The sequence below is a fragment of the Mus caroli genome, unplaced genomic scaffold (assembly GCF_978045245.1).
Source record: "Mus caroli unplaced genomic scaffold, Mus_caroli_1 scaffold_19, whole genome shotgun sequence".
Classification (NCBI taxonomy): domain Eukaryota; kingdom Metazoa; phylum Chordata; class Mammalia; order Rodentia; family Muridae; genus Mus; species Mus caroli.
The window spans coordinates 58,326,159-58,345,591 of record NW_028227274.1 but is presented as its reverse complement, the minus strand read 5'-3'; the positions used below and the strand labels follow the sequence as shown (position 1 = coordinate 58,345,591).

The window sequence follows — 19,433 nt, the reverse complement described above, 5'->3', positions numbered from 1 at the left end:
TTGGTGTAAGTGTAAACTGATACAGATCTTCTGGAAACCACTGTGTATGTTTCTCAAACAAAAATGAAACAACAAATATAAATCAATCCACTAAATATGCAGCTATATCAATCCTAGGCATTTACCCAAAGGACTCTATATCTTACCTAGGGATATTTGCTTGTTCATGTTCGTTCCCACTCTACTCCCCATATCCAGGGGACAGAATCAATCTAAATGTCCATCAACTGATGAATGGGCAATGAAAACAGGAAACATACACACAGTAAGAAGTCTGTCTATTCATCTGTGAAGGAGAATACATCATGAAAATTTCAGTAAATGGTCTGATCTGGTAAACACAATGGTTGGTGTATCCCAAACCCAGAAAGACAAACACCACATGTTCTTTCTCAGTGGATGAGATTGAATCTTTAGATTTGAGTCATTCACTTGGAATAACCAGAGAAACTGGAAAACTAGAAAAAGGTCACTGTAGAAAGGGAAGGAAGACCTTAGGGAATTTTTGTGGTTGATTTTAATATCTACTGGTCACAAATTAGAATCACTTGGTAGGGAGCCTCTCCCGAAGAAGTGTCTTGATTGCCTTGAGGATGCTGGAAGACCCACCCAGATGCAGAGGACCAGGCAGGGATGACCACTTGCCTTGTGCTGGCTTCGCCTTCCCACTTAACTGCAGGTTCATTTACCCTGTCACTGCTTCTTGATTCCATCACTGACATCAGAACAGGAATTTCCAGGAATCCATCACTGTCTCTGGATCAGTGACTCTCCAGGAAGCTTCCAGGTTTTCTGTGCCAGATTGTAACTTCTTAGGTACCCACCTTGTGGGCTGAGCAACTGTGTGGTTGTTTGGCTGACTAGTGAGAGACAGCCAAGGTGGTGTTATTCTGACTGCTGAGGCACCTCACCTCTAGAGTGTAGCAAACAGCAAGTTCTTAGCCTCTATGCTGGGATTCAGCTGTTGATAAAACTTCAAAGCACACCCACACAGTGATGCATTTCCTCCAACGAGGTCACACCTATTTCAACATGGCCACACTGCCTAATAATGCAGTGATTAATCACATGATTCCAAGGAGGCTGTACCTATTCAAACCACCGTATTCCACTCCCTGGCTCCCATATGCTTGTAGCCATAACACAATGCAAAATGCATTTAGTCCAATTCCCGAAGTTTCCATAGTCTATCTCAGTATCAACAATGTTTAAATGTCTAAAGTTCAGTGCATTTTCTGAACAGTTAAAAGTTTAAAATTCAGTCTCTTCTGAGATTCAGGCAGTCTCCTAAAGGGTGGACTTAGCTTGCTTTTTCTATTACATCTTCACCAGTTTTCTGTGCTTGAAGACTTCCTTCACTCTTTTGGCACCACAGGGTAATCTACTATAAAAACAAAATAAAAAACTGATCACATATATTACCATTCTAAAATGGAGGGAAGGCAGGGTAGTAAGGAAATACGGGACTAAAGCAAGACCAAAACCCAGCTGGGCAATCTCTATCCTCTGCTTCTCTTTGGATCTCCAACTTCTTTCAGATTTCTTGACTGCAACATATTTCTTTCTTTTGGACTGGTTCCATTCCCTGTTAGCATCTTACCTTATCCCACAGCATTGGCATCTCTAATGTCTTAAAGTCTTTAAGGCAATACAAGCTTCACCTTCAGAGCTTTACACAATGGTCTTTTTGGGCCTCCATGCAGGGAGACCCCTGCCACACGTCTGGCTTCACATACACCTACAGATATGTACATACATACATACACATACGTACACATGCACACATTGGGTGGATGGAGCAAAGCTTCAACTAACTTTACACACACACACACACACACACATATATTATATATATATATATATATATATATATATATATATACATATATATATGTATATATATGAAGATGGAGCCAAGTTTCAATGAATAGGTTCCAACAACCTTCATACACATACGTACATACATACTACATACATACATACATTTACATATTGGTAGGTGGAGCAAACACCAATGAGGAGACTTCAACAAATTTATTTTTTCTTAGCCACTTTATAGTCATGGAGGGACTCTGTTTCCTTAGTCATGGAGGGAGATTCCTTAACCCCTTCTATTCTTGATTCTAAAGCCAGAGCTACATGGCCAAATCTATCAAGTTCTGCCACTATGGAGCTGGACATAGCACCATTTTTCTGTTACATTTAACCAGTTTTCTGTGTATGAAGATTTCCTTCATTGCCTAAGCTTGGCTGTGAAAGACAAACTTTGACACCACAGGGTAAATTGATGAGGGCAAAGTGTGGAATTGGTTATTGGCCACTCAGAAGAGTTCATCTGAAAGAATAAGGCTTGATTCATGGAAGCAGGCACTTTCTGTGACCATAAAGAAACTCTCCGGACTCTTTAAAATCTTGGCTCTGGTGGTAAGGAGAAGAGTACAATGGGAAATAGCATACATGTGTGGGTACACACACACACACACACACACACACACACACACACACACACACAGACTTGGTGGAAGAAACAATCTCCAATAGCTTTTCACAAACACACACATACATACACATATACATCTATAAATATGTACATACACAGACATACATACATACACATGTGCACATTGGGTAGATGGAGCAACCAACTTTACATATATACACATACATGTGTTTTATGGATGGATGGAGCAAAGTTCCAATGAGTAGGTTCCGACAAACTTCATACACACACACACACACATGTACATATTGGTGGGTGGAACAAACACCAATCAGTTGACTTCAATAACTTTAATTTTTTCTTATCCTTTTTTTACCATCTAACACAAATTTCTTTCTTTCTTTCTTTCTTTTATTTTTAGATTTATTTATATAACTACATTATATCTGTCTTCAGACACACCAGAAGAGGGCATCAGATCTCATTACACGTGGTTTTTGGGATTTGAACTCAGGACCTCCAGAAGAGCAGTCAGTGCTCTTAACCGCTGAGCCATCTCTCTAGCCCTAACACATTTCTTTATGTAAGAAAGATTACCACATAGCCCCAAATTACATATTCTTTAAAAATCAATCACCACTACAACATATTCTTCAAAAACCGATAAAATCTTCACACAAAAGGAAATCACAACAGGATTATTAGTTATATATATACTTCTTTAGCTAACTAAACATTTCCCATCTATCTTTCTTAACATAAGTTCAATATAACCCCAAAGCAATACTTCTTTTGACATTAGTAAACAAAGTTAAGCAATTCAGTCCATAGCAGCAAGTTTTTTCTATCATTAGTTGACAACAATTTGTTATTACCAAGAAACAGATCATCATCTTTCTTTCATCTTATTTTTGAAGTCCCATTTGTTTAAACTGGCTAACCATCTGTTCTTTGTTCTTATGCTCATGATAGAATTATTTACTCTTTATTCATAACCCGCCTTTTCATGAAGGACACTAAATCTGTGCCTGTGGCCACATCCCTAGATCACAAGATCCAGGAAACCAGACTCAACCTAGAATGAAATGTTTTCTTCAATCATTAACTTCTCCCAAGCCTGTTTTTCTCTCTTGTACAATCACTCACTTGTAAGCCATGAAAGCTCACTGTGCCCCTTTCCTCACCTATGCAGCCTTTGTTTACTGTTCTATTAGGAAAGGGCATATTCTATTCTTGTTTCTTATTTTTTCATATATTTCTGGCAGAACAACCTAAATCCTCCCCTTACACTCTCTATCAAATACTCTAACTTCCTTAAACTATTTAAATCCAACCAGGAATTCTGTAATATCATTAGCTAATCTAAATAATATGACCTCATAAATATTCATCTTCATGCTGATCTGCAGGAAAATTGCCCAGTTGAGTGGACTCTCACCCAGGAAGGAATCACACCAGGTTATAGGCAGTGAGGCCCTTCCCAGCTCCAGTCACACGATGTTACAGACATACTCAGAATATAGCAATGACAAACAAGTAGGCACATCAGAAGCAAGCAGCAATCCCGAAATCGAGCCCCTGGGTTTGTGCCTCTCCAGTTACACTCATAATAGCTGGACAAAACAGTAGGCTATCTCTAGGAAGCTCACTTGACCACAGCAGTTCTTCCTTCATGGCATCTGCCACTTGAATGCCCTGGAACTTGCTCTGTAGACTGACTGACCTTAAACTCAGAGGTTGGCATGCCCCTGTCACCTGAGTGCTGGTATTAAAAGCTGGACCTAAACTTTTCTTTAATTCCTTTTTATAAAATAGAAGCTTATCTGGATGGGATCTTGCCCTGAGGTTACCACTCCCTTAATTCCATTTAATACCTTTAATCTGTTTATCTCATTGAACACAGGATTTAGCTCCTTTCCACTTCCTGCTGCCCCTTTACTCCTTGAACCATACTTCCCCCCCTTTCTAAGTTTGCACGGTTTCATCAAAATCATCTTCAAAATGAATTAACCACAGGACAGTGTCTAGATTAGGCTGTTTTGAGATTTTCTTTGCTAATGCAATTAATCTAAATGTTTTCACTTTAGCCTTAGACTGAGTCTTTGGACAAGGGCAAAAAGCAGTCACATTCTTCACCAAAATAACACAAGTATGTTGTCTAGGGAACATACTAAACTGCTTCTTCTCTGAAAGCTCTTAATCTATGACTCAAATATTACATCATCCCCACCAAGACTGTCTTCAATGCTCTTACTAGTATGGCCCATTAAATAGCTCTTAGAGCCTTCTACTGCTTTCTTAACACAAAGTCCCAAAGTCCAAATTTCTCCAAATGATAACATTGTCAGGTCTATCACAGTCATACCCATGTCCCTGGTAACAATTTCCGTCTTTGGGTTTCAGTTGCTGTGAAGAGACTCCATGACCAAGGCAACTCTTATAAAGGAAAATATTTAAATGGGACTGGCTCACAGTTCAGATGTTTATTCCACTTTCATCATGTGGGAAGCATGAGCTGAGAGGACTACATCTTGATTTGCAGGCAGCAGAAGGAGACTGTGTACAAAACTGTGTATAAGTTAAACATCTATGAGACCTCAAATACATCTACTTCCCCCAACAGACAACACCTATTCTAGCAAGGCAATACCTAAATGAATCTATGGGGCCATGCATATTCAAACCATCAAACATGCCAAGTGTTTTATGTACTGAACATAGAGACCCCATCTTCCTGAATCTTTTTTAGGATGTTTTGATTAGGAAAATGGCTACAAAACACCTATTGTATTTTTTGTGCATATGCATTTGTATGTTTACTGGTATTTTTTTGTGTGTATATATGTATGTAAGTATATATGTATTTAAGTATGTATATATAGATGAAAGAGAAAAGGATATAGGGGAAATTTTAGAACTGAAGAAGGATTGGGGATTGTCAAGTTCTGACATATTAAGACACATGATCTTTATCCCCCAGGTTTTCCTATGGTGGTAGTGGATTGGCTGTAAAGAAAAGATATCAGAGGAGTAATTTTCCTAGTGAATTCATGGTATAGGCCACTTGATTTTGTCAAGGTCAGAAGCTATGGATAAGTTGAGTTTGAACTAGGTTTTGAATATGTCCATCGAAGGAGAACTTTGGCATCTTCAGTCACACTGTCAAGGATATGAAGTTGTAAATAATAGATTGCAGGGAAGTAACAACCTACAGCAAGGAGCCTACCAAAAGCTGATGCAAGTTTCTTGAAATTGTTCCTAAACGTTTCCTCTCTATAATTCTTCCACAAATGAGGAGTCTTCATTGTTTTCTTTACTTGTTCAACAGGCACTTGGAAATCCTTAGCCACCAACTCCAGGGATTCATCATCCACTCCAAAGATTTTTCGATAGTGGTTTAAAGTGTTCTTTATCTTCTCCATATCTTTATTCCTGAGGTTGCCCAGTACAGGAAAAATTGCCACTACTCCAATCTTGAAGGCTTCTAGCCAGATAAACTGCTGTGTAGCCTTGTACTTTCTGTCAATGGCTTCGTCTGTAAAGTTAGGCAGGGAAAGAATAAAATTGTGGCGCTTTTGAACATGGAGTTCCTTAATCAGGGTGTCCATCAGGACTGGAAAATCATATTTAGATAAATCATAGTTAGAGATCAAGAAAATTGGTGGTACAGCCATGTTATTATCATTAAAGACTTTCACAGAATAGCTTTGGATCTGCTTCAGGGCCTTTTCTCTTTCAAAAGTACGTGGTTTGGTTTTCCTTTCATTTTCTACATCAATGTCCACCTTGGTTCTCACAAAGTAGTAATTCTTTTTCATAATTGTGATTGCTTTGGCGAGGTCTACTTCAAGTTTTGTAAAACGTGTGGCAGAAACAATAATGAAGAAATCATATTCTTTGAAGTTTACTTCCTCCAGATAAGTTTTTGGTGGGAATTTCTGAGTTCCAATACCAGGCAAGTCCCATAAGGTCAACGTTTCAATTTTGGGATGTTTGTAAGAAGTTCTCTTCATAGTTGTCTCTATTACCCCAACTTCAGCTGCCCCTTCCTCTTCAGGTCCAATCCCTATCAGGGCATTGATGAAGCTGGATTTTCCTACTCCAGACTCTCCTGTCACAGCAATATTTATTGGAGCATTATCAATATTTCTTAATGTATCACTGATTAAACAGTTCGCCCCATGAATGTTTCCTTTGTTCAGGTGTAATTTTATTAAATCGATGGTTTCCTGAGAAATGATTTTGTTTTCTGTCTTAATGTCTTTAAAATATTCATTGAAGCTGGACACCAAATCTTCATTGTCTTCTTTCTTAGATGTGTCAGAGAAGAGCTGACCCATGTTGACGATTTAAAAGGTTACTGAAAGAAGGAGGGGAGAGTAAGTTGCAAGAGATTGAAGATGACTTTTTGCTTAGCAATATTTTTTTTAACCTGTGCTGTAAACTTAGTTACCTTCTTATTGAGTAATCCCCATGTCTGTCTGTGTTGTCTTCTCTGTCTTTCTCTCTTTCTTTCCTTTTCTTTACTTCTTCCTTCCTCCTTCCCTCTCTCCTTCTCTCTCTTCATTCCTCCTTCCCTCTCTTCTTTTCTCCCTCCCTTCCTCCTTCCCTCTCTCTTTCTCTTCCTTCCTTCCTTCCTTCCTTCCTTCCTTCCTTCCTTCCTTCCTTCCTTCCTTCCTTTCTTCCTTCCTTCCTTCCTTCCTTATCTACAAGATACAAACTAGACAGTCCTTTTGAATGAGAAAAGCTGATTTGAGGAATTATCTCCCTCAGACTGGACTGGAGGCATGACTATGGGACATATAAAAACATGAGCAAATGTGTTACATCTAACCTGACTTGAATATTCTATATTAAATCAAATATCTTCTCCATGTGTGCACATTTCATTCAGTGTTTGCCTTAAAATGTGTGGGAACTTAATCAACATACTTCTAGTTTTTCAAACTAAAAAACAAATAAAAATGAAAAATAATTGACATCAGGGTTTAATCAACACCAAATCTGTAATGATCATATAAATCTCTTTTGTCTGTTATTGCTTTTATCAAAAGTTTTCAGTGAGTTCAACTATTTGTATTTCACTTTTATCATTTTTAATTTGCCCTCATAAACTTTCCTTCTGTCTTTTTCAGGAACCGAACTCATCTCCATGAGAAATATTTACTTTTTATTGATTAATTAATTTATTTACTTTACATCCTTACCACAGTTTCCTCTCACTCCTCTTCTGGTATCCTTACTCCCTTCCCTTCCTCTCTTTCTATTTCTCTTCAGAAGAGGGGAAGAAGATCCCCCTGGATATCAACCAGCCCTGTAATATCAAGTTGCAGTAAGAATGTATGCATCCTTTCCTATTGATGTTAGAGGAGGCCACCCAGTAGGAGGAAAGGGTCCCAAAGCAAAGACAGCCTCTACTTCTGCTCTTAGGAGTCCCACTTGAAGACCTAGGTTGTCTTAGTCAGGGTTTCTATTCCTGCACAAACATCATGACCAAGAAGCAAGTTGGGGAGGAAAGGGTTTATTCGGCTTACACTTCCATGCTGTTGTTCATCACCAAAGGAAGTCAGGACTGGAACTCAAACAGGTCAGGGAGCAGGAGCTGATGCAGAGGCCATGGAGGGATGTTCTTTACTGGCTTGCCTCAGTCTGCTCTCTTTATAGAACCCAAGACTACCAGCCCAGAGATGGCACCACCCACAAGGGGCCTATTCCCCCTTAATCACTAATTGAGAAAATGCCTTACAGTTGAATCTCTTGGAGGCATTTCCTCAACTGAAGCTTTCTCTGTGATAACTCCAGCAGTGTCAAGTTGACACAAAAATAGCCAGTACAAAGGTATACAACTGTAAGAAATAAATTTGTTATAACATAAACCTTCTTTATTGTTAAAGTCAGTGTTAACATCCATTTATTTAATACAATGTTTCAGTGTCCTCAAGTCTCCATTTAGACTCACTATTTTCTTTTAAACTTTTTATCTTATGAAAGAAATCTAGCCTGCCTCTCACTATGAAGTGCACTTGGACAGATGACCCAAGTGGACCACCCAGTGTATGATGGGGATGGTCCCATAGATGAAGCCACAGGATCTCCATGACACAAGAAACAAGAGGATACCCTAGAGGAGTCTCAGTAAGGATCCCATATGATGGTGTCACAGAAGTCCAGAGATCTCAAGCTAGACTAATGACTCAATTCAAGTAAGTCTGCATGTAAAGATGTGTGGACAAAAGAGTAAACTGTGTGACACACTGTGATACAACACTGCTTCCATGATGAGGTGTTTGTTTGTTTGTTTGTTTGTTTTAAATTTGTAAAGAATTTTACCTTTTGTTTACTTTGGGGAGGGTATTGCAAGGGCCATGGACACATATGAAAGAGTAGAGAGATGAGGAGGATTGGGGTGCAAGATGTGAAATTCACATTCTAGCTGATAAACAACTTCAGCAAAGTGAATAAACCAGTAGCCTTCCTTTATACAAAGGATAAACAGGCTGAGAAAGAAATTAGGAAAACAATTCCCTTCACAATAGACACAAATAGTATAAAATATCTTGGGGCAACTCTAACCAAAGAAGTGAAAGACCTGTATGAAAATAACTTCAAGTCTCTCAAGAAAGAAATCAAAGAAGATCTCAGAAAATGGAGAGATCTACCATGCTCGTGGATTGGCAGAATTAACATAGTAAAAAAATGTCCATCCTACCAAAGACAATCTGTAGAGTCAGTGCTATCCCTATCAAAATTCCAACACAATTCTTCAAAGACATGGAAAGAGCAATTTTCAAACTCATCTGGGAAGGCAAAAAACCCAGACAAGTGAAAATAATTTTTTTTTATTTTCTGGACTCACTGCTCTGACCTTTGATCTTCTTTTTTTTTTTTTTTTTTTTTTACCAAGTGTCATACTTGTTTATTCTTTTTTTTAATTACGTGTTTTCCTCAATTACATTTCCAATGCTATCCCAAAAGTCCCCCATACCCCCCCCCCACTTACCTACCCTCCCATTCCCATTCTTTTGGCCCTGGCATTCCCCTGTATTGGGGCATATAAAGTTTGCAAGTCCAATGGGCCTCTCTTTCCAGTGATGGCCGACTAGGCCATCTTTCGATACATATGCAGCTAGAGACAAGAGCTCCGGGGTACTGGTAAGTTCATAATGTTGTTCCAACTATAGGGTTGCAGATCCCTTTAGCTCCTTGGGTACTTTCTCTAGCTTCTCCATTGAGAGCACTGTGATCCATCCAATAGCTGACTGTGAGCATCCACTTCTGTGTTTGCTAGGCCCCAGCATAGTCTCACAAGAGACAGCTATATATGGGACTTTTCAGCAAAATCTTGCTAGTGTATGCAATGGTGTCAGCCTTTGGAAGCTGATTATGGGATGGATCCCTGGATATGGCAGACTCTAGATGGTCCATCCTTTCATCACAGCTCCAAACTTTGTCTCTGTAACTCCTTCCATGGGTGTTTTGTTCCCAATTCTAAGAAGGGGCACAGTGTCCACACTTTGGTCTTCATTCTTCTTGAGTTTCATGTGTTTAGCAAATTGTATCTTATATCTTGGGCATCCTAAGTTTTGGGCTAATATCCACTTATCAGTGAATACATATTGTGTGAGTTCCTTTGTGATTGGGTTACCTCACTCAAGATGATGCCCTCCAGGTCCATCCATTTGGCTAGGAATTTCAAAAATTCATTCTTTTAAATAGCTGAGTAGTACTCCATTGTGTAAATGTACCATATTTTCTGTATCCATTCCTCTGTTGAGGGACATCTGGGTCCTTTCCAGCTTCTGACTATTATAAATAAGGCTGCTATGAACATAGTGGAGCATGTGTCCTTCTTACCGGTTTGGACATCTTCTGGATATATGCCCAGGAGAGGTATTGCTGGATCCTCCGGTAGTACTATGTCCAATTTTCTGAGGAACCGCCAGACTGATTTCCAGAGTGGTTGTACAAGCTTGCAATCCCACCAACAATGGAGGAGTGTTCCTCTTTCTCCACATCCTCGCCAGCATCTGCTGTCATCTGAATATTTGATCTTAGCCATTCTGACTGGTGTGAGGTGGAATCTCAGGGTTGTTTTGATTTGCATTTCCCTGATGATTAAGGATGTTGAACATTTTTTCAGTGCTTCTCTGCCATTCGGTATTTCTCAGGTGAGAATTCTTTGTTCAGTTCTGAGCCCCATTTTTTCATGGGGTTATTTGATTTTCTGGAGTCCACCTTCTTGAGTTCTTTATATATATTGGATATTAGTCCCTTATCTGATTTAGGATAGGTAAAGACCCTTTCCCAATCTGTTGGTGGTCTTTTTGTCTTATTGATGGTGTCTTTTGCCTTGCAGAAGCTTTGCAGTTTCATGAGGTCCCACTTGTCAATTCTCGATCTTACAGCACAAGCCATTGCTGTTCTATTCAAGAATTTTTTCCCTGTGCCCATATCTTCAAGGCTTTTCCCTACTTTCTCCTCTATAAGTTTCAGTGTCTCTGGTTTTGCTGTAGATTGCTTTTATCATGTTTAGGTATGGGCCTTGAATTCCTGATCTTTCCAAGACTTTTATCATGAATGGGTGTTGGATCTTGTCAAATGCTTTTTCCACATCTAAGGAGATGATCATGTGGTTTTTGTCTTTGAGTTTGTTTATATACTGGATTACGTTGATGGATTTCCGTATATTGAACCATCCCTGCATCCCTGGGATGAAACCTACTTGGTCAGGATGGATGATTGTTTTGATGTGTTCTTGGATTCGGTTAGCAAGAACTTTATTGAGGATTTTTGCATCTATATTCATAAGGGATATTGGTCTGAAGTTTTCTATCTTTGTTGGGTCTTTTTGTGGTTTAGGTTTCAGAGTAATTGTGTCTTCATAGAATGAGTTGGGTAGAGTACCTTCTGTTTCTATTTTGTGGAATAGTTTGTGAAGAACTGGGATTAGATCTTCTTTGAAGGTCTGATAGAACTCTGCACTAAACCCATCTGGTCCTGGGCTTGTTTTTGGTTGGGAAACTATTAATGACTGCTTCTATTTCTTTGGGGGATATAGGGCTGTTTAGATCATTAACCTGATCTTGATTCAACTTTGGTACCTGGTATCTGTCTAGAAACTTCTCCATTTCATCCAGGTTCTCCAGTTTTGTTGAGTATAGCCTTTTGTAGAAGGATCTGATGGTGTTTTGGATGTCTTCAGGATCTGTTGTTATGTCTCCTTTTTCATTTCTGATTTTGTTAATTACGATGCTTTCCCTGTGCCCTCTAGTGAGTCTGGCTAAGGGTTTATCTATCTTGTTGATTTTCTCAAAGAACCAGCTCCTTGATTGGTTGATTCTTTGAATAGTTCCTCTTGTTTCCACTTGGTTGATTTTGCCCCTGAGTTTGATTATTTCCTGCTGTTCACTCCTCTTGGGTGAATTTGCTTCCTTTTGTTCTAGAGCTTTTAGGTGTGTTGTCAAGCTGCTAATGTGTGCTCTCTCTAGTTTCTTTTTGGAGGCACTCAGAGTTATGAGTTTTCCTCTTAGAAATGTTTTCATTGCGTACCATAAGTTTGGGTATGTTGTGGCTTCATTTTTATTGAACTCTAAAAAGTCCTTAATTTCTTTCTTTATTCCTTCCTTGACCAAGGTATCATTGAGAAGAGTGTTGTTCAGTTTCCTCTTGAATGTTGGCTTTCTATTATTTATTTTGTTATTGAAGATCAGCATTAGTCCATGGTGATCTGATAGGTTGCATGGGACAATTTCAATATTTTTGCATCTGTTGAGGCCTGTTTTGTGACCAATTATGTGGTCAATTTTGGAGAAGGTACCATGAGGTGCTGAGAAGTAGGTATATCCTTTTCTTTTAGGATAGAATGTTCTGTAGATATCTGCCAGATCCATTTGATTCATAACTTCTGTTAGTTTCACTGTGTCCCTGTTTAGTTTCTGTTTCCATTATCTGTCCATTGGTGAAAGTGGTGTGTTGAAGTCTCCCACTATTATTTTGTGAGGTGCAATGTGTGCTTTGAGCTTTACTAAAGTTTCTTTAATGAATGTGGCTGCCTTTGTATTTGGAGCATAGATATTCAGGATTGATAGTTCCTCTTGGAGGATTTTACCTTTGATGAGTATGAAGTGCCCCTCCCTGTCTTTTTTGATGACTTTGGGTTGGAAGTCAATCTTATCAGATATTAGAATGGCTACTCCAGCTTGTTTCTTCATACCATTTGCTTGGAAAATTGTTTTCCAGCCTTTCATTCTGAGGTAGTGTCTATCTTTTTCTCTGAGATGAGTTTCCTGTAAGCAGCAAAATGTTGGGTCTTGTTTGTGTAGCCAGTTTGTTAGTCTATGTCTTTTTATTGGGGAGTTGAGTCCATTGATATTAAGAGATATTAAGGAAAAGTAATTGTTCCATCCTGTTATTTTTGTTGTTAAAGTTGGCATTCTGTTCTTGTGGCTGTCTTCTTTTAGGTTTGTTGAGGGATTACCTTCTTGTTTTTCTAGGGCGTGGTTCCGGTCCTTGTATTCGTTTTTTTCTGTTATTATCCTTTGAAGGGCTGGATTCGTGGAAAGATTATGTGTGAATTTGGTTTTGTCGTGGAATACTTTGGTTTCTCCATCTATGTTAATTGAGAGTTTGGCTGGGTATAATAGCCTGGGCTGGAATTTGTGTTCTTTTAGTGTCTGTATAACATCTGTCCAGGATCTTCTGGCTTTCATAGTCTCTGGTGAAAACTCTGGTGTAATTCTGATAGGCTTGCCTTTATATGTTACTTGGCCTTTTTCTCTTACTCTTTTTAGTATTCTATCTTTATTTAGTGCATTTATTGTTCTGATTATTATGTGTCAGGAGGAATTTTTTTTCTGGTCCAGTCTATTTGGAGGTCTGTAGGCTTCTTGTATGTTCATGGGCATCTCTTTCTTTAGATTTGGGAAGTTTTCTTCTATAATTTTGTTGAAGATGTTTGCTGGTCCTTTGAGTTGAAAATCTTCATTCTCATCCACTCCTATTATCCGTAGGTTTGGTCTTCTCATTGTGTCCTGGATTTCCTCGATGTTTTGAGTTAGGATCTTTTTGCATTTTCCATTTTCTTTGATTGTTGTGCCGATGTTCTCTATGGAATGTTCTGCACCTGAGATTCTCTCTTCCATCTCTTGTATTCTGTTGCTGATGCTCGCATCTATGGTTCCAGATTTCTTTCCTAGGGTTTCTATCTCCAGTGTTGCCTCATTTTGGGTTTTCTTTATTGTGTCTACTTCCCTTTTTAGGTCTAGTATGGTTTTGTTCATTTCTATCACCTGTTTGGATGTGTTTTCCTGTTTTTCTTTTTGGACTTCTACCTGTTTGGTTGTCTTTTCCTGTTTTTCTTTAAGGACTTCTACCTGTTTGATTGTGTTATCCTGTTTTTCTTTGAGGACTTGTAACTCTTTACCAATGTTCTCCTGTAATTCTTTAAGTGAGTTATTAAAGTCCTTCTTGATGTCCTCTACCATCATCATGAGATATGCTTTTAAATCCAGGTCTAGCTTTTCGGGTGTGTTGGCATGCCCTGGACTGGGCGAAATGGGAGTGCTGGGTTCTGATGATGGTGAGTGGTCTTGGTTTCTGTTAGTAAGATTCTTACGTTTACCTTTCACCATCTGGTAATCCCTGGAGTTAGTTGTTATAGTTATCTCTGTTTAGAGATTGTTCTTCTGGTGATTCTGATTACTGTCTATCAGCAGACCTGGGAGACAGGCTCTCTCCTCTGAGTTTCAGTGGTTAGAGCACTCTCTGCTGGCAAGCTCTCCTCTTACAGGGAAGGTGCATAGATATCTGGTGTTTGGACCTCCTCCTGGCCGAAGAAGAAGGCCCAAAACAGGACCTTTCCCAGATGCTGTGTTGCTTTGGCATGTCACAGAAGCTGTCAGCTTCTGTGGTGCACACTCTCACCTGTGCAGACTATGTTCCTCAGTTTGGTGGAGTTCTGGAACCAAGATGGCATTCCCTGCTCCTGAGGCAGAAGGTTCCCGTGCAGGGCGGACTCCTGTCCTCCTCCGGCTGGGAGGGTGGCCGGATGTCTGCAGCCTGAAAAGGGTGCTGCCTCAGCAGCTCTGTGGCTCCTGCATGTCCCAGAAGCTGTCTGCCTCTGTGGTGCACACTTTCACCTGTGCAGACTAAGTTCCTAAGTTCGGCGGAGTCCCGGAACCAAGATAGAAAATAATTCTTAACAATAAATGAACAGCTGTGGGAATCACCTTCCTCAACCTCAAGCTTAAGTACAGAGCAATGGTGATAAAAACTGCATGGTATTGGTACAGAGACAGACATGTTGATCAATGGAATAGAATCGAAGACTCAGAAATAAAACCACACACCTACCATCACTTGATCTTTGACAAAGATGCCAAAAATATACAATGGAAAAAAAGAAAGCATCTTTAATAAATGGTGCTGGTCTAACTGGCTGGATGTATGTAGAAAAATGAAAATAGAGCCATATTTGTCACTTTATCACATATTTATCATTCAAGTCCAAGTGGATAAAGAACCTCAACATAAAACCAGATACACTGAATCTAATAGAAGAGAAAGTGGGAAAGAGCCGTGAACTCATTGGCACAGGATGAAATTTCCTAAACAGAACTCCAATGGCTCATGCTCTAAGATCAAGAATTGATAGATGGGACCTCACAAAACTAGAAAGCTTCTGTAAGGCAAAGGACACAGTTGATAAGACAAATTAGCAACCTACTGATTGGGAAAAATATCTTCACTAACCCCACATCTGATAGAGAGCTAATATCCAATATATATATGAAGTACTCAAGAAGTTAAGCACCAAAAACCAAATAACCCAATGAAAATATGGGGAACAAAACTAAACTGAGAATTCACAACTGAAGAATCTCAAATGGCTGAGAAACACCTAAAGAAAGGTTCAGAGTCCTTAGTGTTCAGAGAAATGCAAATCAAAACAATCCTGAGATTTCACCTTACACTAATTAGAATGGCTAAGATGAAAACCACAGGTGACAACACATGTTGGCAAGGATGTGGAGAAAGAGAAACACTCCTCCATTGCTGGTGGGATTGCAAACTGGTACAACCACTCTGGAAATCAATCTGGAGGTTCCTCAGAAAACTGGAAATAGATCTACCTGAACACCCAGCTATACCACTCATGGGAATATACCCAAAAGATGCCCCCCCATGCCACAGGGGCATGTGTTCCACTATGTTCATAGAAGACTTATTTGTGAAAGCCAGAAGCTGGAAATACCCTAGATGTCCCATGACAGAGGAATGGATACAGAAATTGTGGCTTATTTACACAATGGAATACTACTCAGCTATTAAGAACAAGAACATCCTGAGTTTTGCAGGCAAATGGATGGAACTAGAAAATATCATCCTGAGTGAGGTAACTCAGACCCAAAAGGATATGCATGGTATGTACATACTAATAAGTGGATATTAACCACAAAAAAGAAAAAGGAAAAAGAAAAGAAAAAAACCCATACAGAATACACAAGATTCAGTCCATAGAATTTAAAGGGCTCAACAAGCTGAAGTGCCCAATTGAGGACTCCTCAGTCCCACTTGGGAGAGAGAAGAACGCAATCACAAGTGGGGAGGGAGGGAGGGACATGGGAGGGAAAGTGGAAGGGGTGGGGGGAGTGGGGGGTAGAGGGGAACTTGATCTGGTATTAGGTGAGGGAAAAGGACTGAAGCCCTGAGGGCCAGCAGAGAGAATGCAAACAGAAAACCTCAGGAAATAGGAGGTTGGGGGACCCCCGGAATGCACCAGAAACCTGGGAGGTGAGAGACTCATAGGGAGGGACCTTTGATGAAATGCCCAACAGTAAGGAGAGGGAACTTATAGAGCTCATCTCTAGCAGGAAGACAGGACATCAAGTGAGGGATGGGGTTGCCATCCCACAGTCACACCTCTGACCCATAATTGTTCCTATCTGAAAGAATTACAGGTATGGAAATGGAAAGGCGTCTGAGGACAAAAAGGTCCAGTGACAGGCCCAAAGTGGGATCCAGCTCAAGGGAGGTTCCAAGGCCTGACACTATTATTGAGGCTATGGAGAGCTCACAAAAAGGGATGTATCATGACTGCCCTCTGAAAGACCCAACAAGCAGCTGAAAGAGCCAGATGCAGCTATTTGCACCCAAACAATGGACAGAAGCAGCTGACCCCTGTGGTTGAATTAGGGAAGGCTGAAAGAAGCTTAGGAGAAGGGCGTTTCTGTAGGAGGACCAGCAGTCTTAATTAATCTGGACCCCTGAGATCTTTCAAACACTGGACCACCAAACAGACAGCATACACCAACTGATATGAGGCCCCCAACACACATACATAGAGGACTTCTGGGTCTGTGTTCATTCAGAGATGATGCACCTAACCCTCAAGAGGCTGGAGGCCTCAGGTGGTTTAGAGGTCAGGTGGGGTGAGGGGTGGGGGCATCCATGTGGATACGGGGTGAGGTGAGGAGGAGGTGTGTAGTGTGGAGCAGTCGGAGGGTGGATGAGGATGGGTGGGGAATGGAATATAGAGTGTAAAAAATGATTTACAAATAAAATTAAATTAAAAAAATAAAATAGTTACCTTAATTTGGGGGGGGGATGGTGTTGCAAGGGCCGAGGGCACATGTGAGGGAATGGGGAGATTAGCAGGACTGGGGGTCATGATGTGGAATTAACAAAGGATCATTACACAGTTAAAAATGATATCAAACCAGTCACCAAAAGACAGATATTACAGATTCCATTTACCTGAAGTATCAAAAGTAATCAAATTCACAGAGACAGGAAATAGAATGTTGGCTAGCAACAAGTGGCTATGGGCAGAAAGGAGGTGTTTTTAAATTAGTTTAGAATTTCTGCTTTGCATTATGCAAATGATTTGTAGATTTTTTTTTTACAAACAACTTAAGTGTAGCATTATTGAAATTCACACATAATAATGTGAAATGGTGACTTCTGTGTTATACTCCTCTTGCCACAATTAAAAAGTTTATAAGCATTAAACTAAAAATAAAAAAAAAGCAATTTGATATAGGTCAGTTGTTAGAGGGTTTTCCCAGCATGAATGAGGCCTAGGGTTCAATCCCCAACACCTCATTAAATGCATGTGGTTATGGATCCCTATAATTCAGGTCCTAAGCAAGAAGAGGCATGAGGATTGGGATTTCAAGGTCATTCTTGGTATGTAGTGAGTTATAGGCTAGCCTGGGCTACTTGAGACTCTGTTTCAAAAGACTAAATACCAACTCCAGCAATCTTGCTGTCAGGCCTAAGGAGTTGAGTTTAGTTGTTGGGTAATTAACTCAGAATGTGTATTTCTGCCCTTTATTCTCAACAAATCTGCCTACAAGACCTCCCATGGCAGCATAATGGACCTTGCTATCCCCTAAGGAAACAGCAAACCCCTGCTGTCACTCTGGGGCCCGTTCTTTCTGTCTCACCCATATCAAATCAGTATGCAGACTTAAGTTGGATTCCAAATCCACTCACAACTTATCATTCCTACTACAATATCTTCTGCCAAGACCTCCCCAATCCCACATTTGATTATGTTCTTGGCATTACTGTATTTCCTATGACTATTCTTGCAACAGCATGGATTAACAAATAGCCAGAATTATCCCATTGATATTGAAGTACTGGCATTTGAAAGCAATTCTAAGAAGCACCATAAAGATCCCCATTCTGATAAGGGAAACATCATTAGGTGTACAGTGTGCATGCTACATATAACATAAGCCTCGAGTTTAATTATTACACCTCTGGAGCTGCTGGTGTCAGAATTTCAGACACCGTGTTATCTTGGGCTGTCTTCTCATCTCAGGACTTTGTACTTAGTGAGTGCTTCCTTTCCTTGATGCTCTCCCCCCATAGCTATCTGGTTATTAATTTTACTATCTTTCTGTAGGCCCTATTTCAGTAAGGCAGGATTTAGGAAAGAACACAAGCTGTTCTCAACTCCTCAGTTTTCCCCTCCCATCCTTTTTTGTCTAGCTCTTGGTTTTGTGATGCAGACTCCAATATAGTAGCCATCTGCAAGGTCTTCCCAAGGAAGATGAACACAGCAGACAAGAAGGCTGTGGCAATAATTAACTAGGAAGCAAGATCAACCTGAGACACAACAAACCTTATACACATTGAAGAGATATTCTGCTGCCTGATACATCCATTACAACCATCCTAGGGAGTGGAGTAAGAGGCAAGCAAATCAACTGGATAAGTTATTTATTTATTTATTTATTTATTTATTTATTTATTTATTTAACCAAAATCAACATCCATACCACCTCCCTTAGGTCTACCTTAACTTGAATAATGGTATATTCATGCACAGCCAGTTCTGCCCAGCTCCCACCAAAGCCCCTCTAGATTCCAAGCTGAGGATTTCCATTGTCTGGGCATGGTCCTGAATGCCTTCTTACCTATTAAATCTTAAGAGAAAAGAGATGAGGGTTAGAAGTTAGATCTGAACATTCCTGCCCCCTTACCAGAAACTCCTGTGTCCAGTGGATTTTGTTTACTGTAGTTCAGGTGCAGGGAGCACCCTTTACAGTGCTCCAGGCTCTTCACATGAGACCCACCCCTGCTTTGTCTGTGGAAGGGAGCAGATTCAACTCAGTTATATAGGTTGTACACATTCTTCTGGCTTATGCCCCTCCCCTCTTCTTGTGTGTGGTGGCTAATCATGGAAGAGCATAGATCTAATTACTTTCCAGAATCTCCTGCATTTCAAAGAAGATGAAAGTGAAACAAAAGAAACGGTTCTTTTTCATGCCAGAAGTACTTAATTTCTTGGCAGAAAAAGCAGGGCAGTGTTAAAATAACAGTGTGGGACATGGAAACTGATAGGGCATGAAGAAGCAGTTTACTATGTAGGCTTGAACTGAACCCTTGAGTTTTTCTGATCCCCGACTCCACAAACACAGCCTAAACTACAGTCAAACAACACATTGTAGGGGAGTCTGTGCAGATGCTAATTTTAGTCTCA

At 40.0% G+C, this 19,433-nt stretch overlaps 1 pseudogene across 1 annotated transcript; it reads right to left on the bottom strand.

Annotated features, from left to right (window-relative positions):
• Nucleotides 1-2,610: 2,610 nt before the first annotated feature.
• Nucleotides 2,611-19,050, bottom strand: LOC110285052 (interferon-inducible GTPase 1-like; annotated as a pseudogene). Its single transcript, XR_015046042.1, has 2 exons — nt 18,934-19,050; nt 2,611-6,800 (listed from the first exon to the last, which is right to left on the bottom strand). The product of XR_015046042.1 is annotated as an interferon-inducible GTPase 1-like (transcript).
• Between the last annotated feature and the right edge of the window lie 383 nt (nt 19,051-19,433).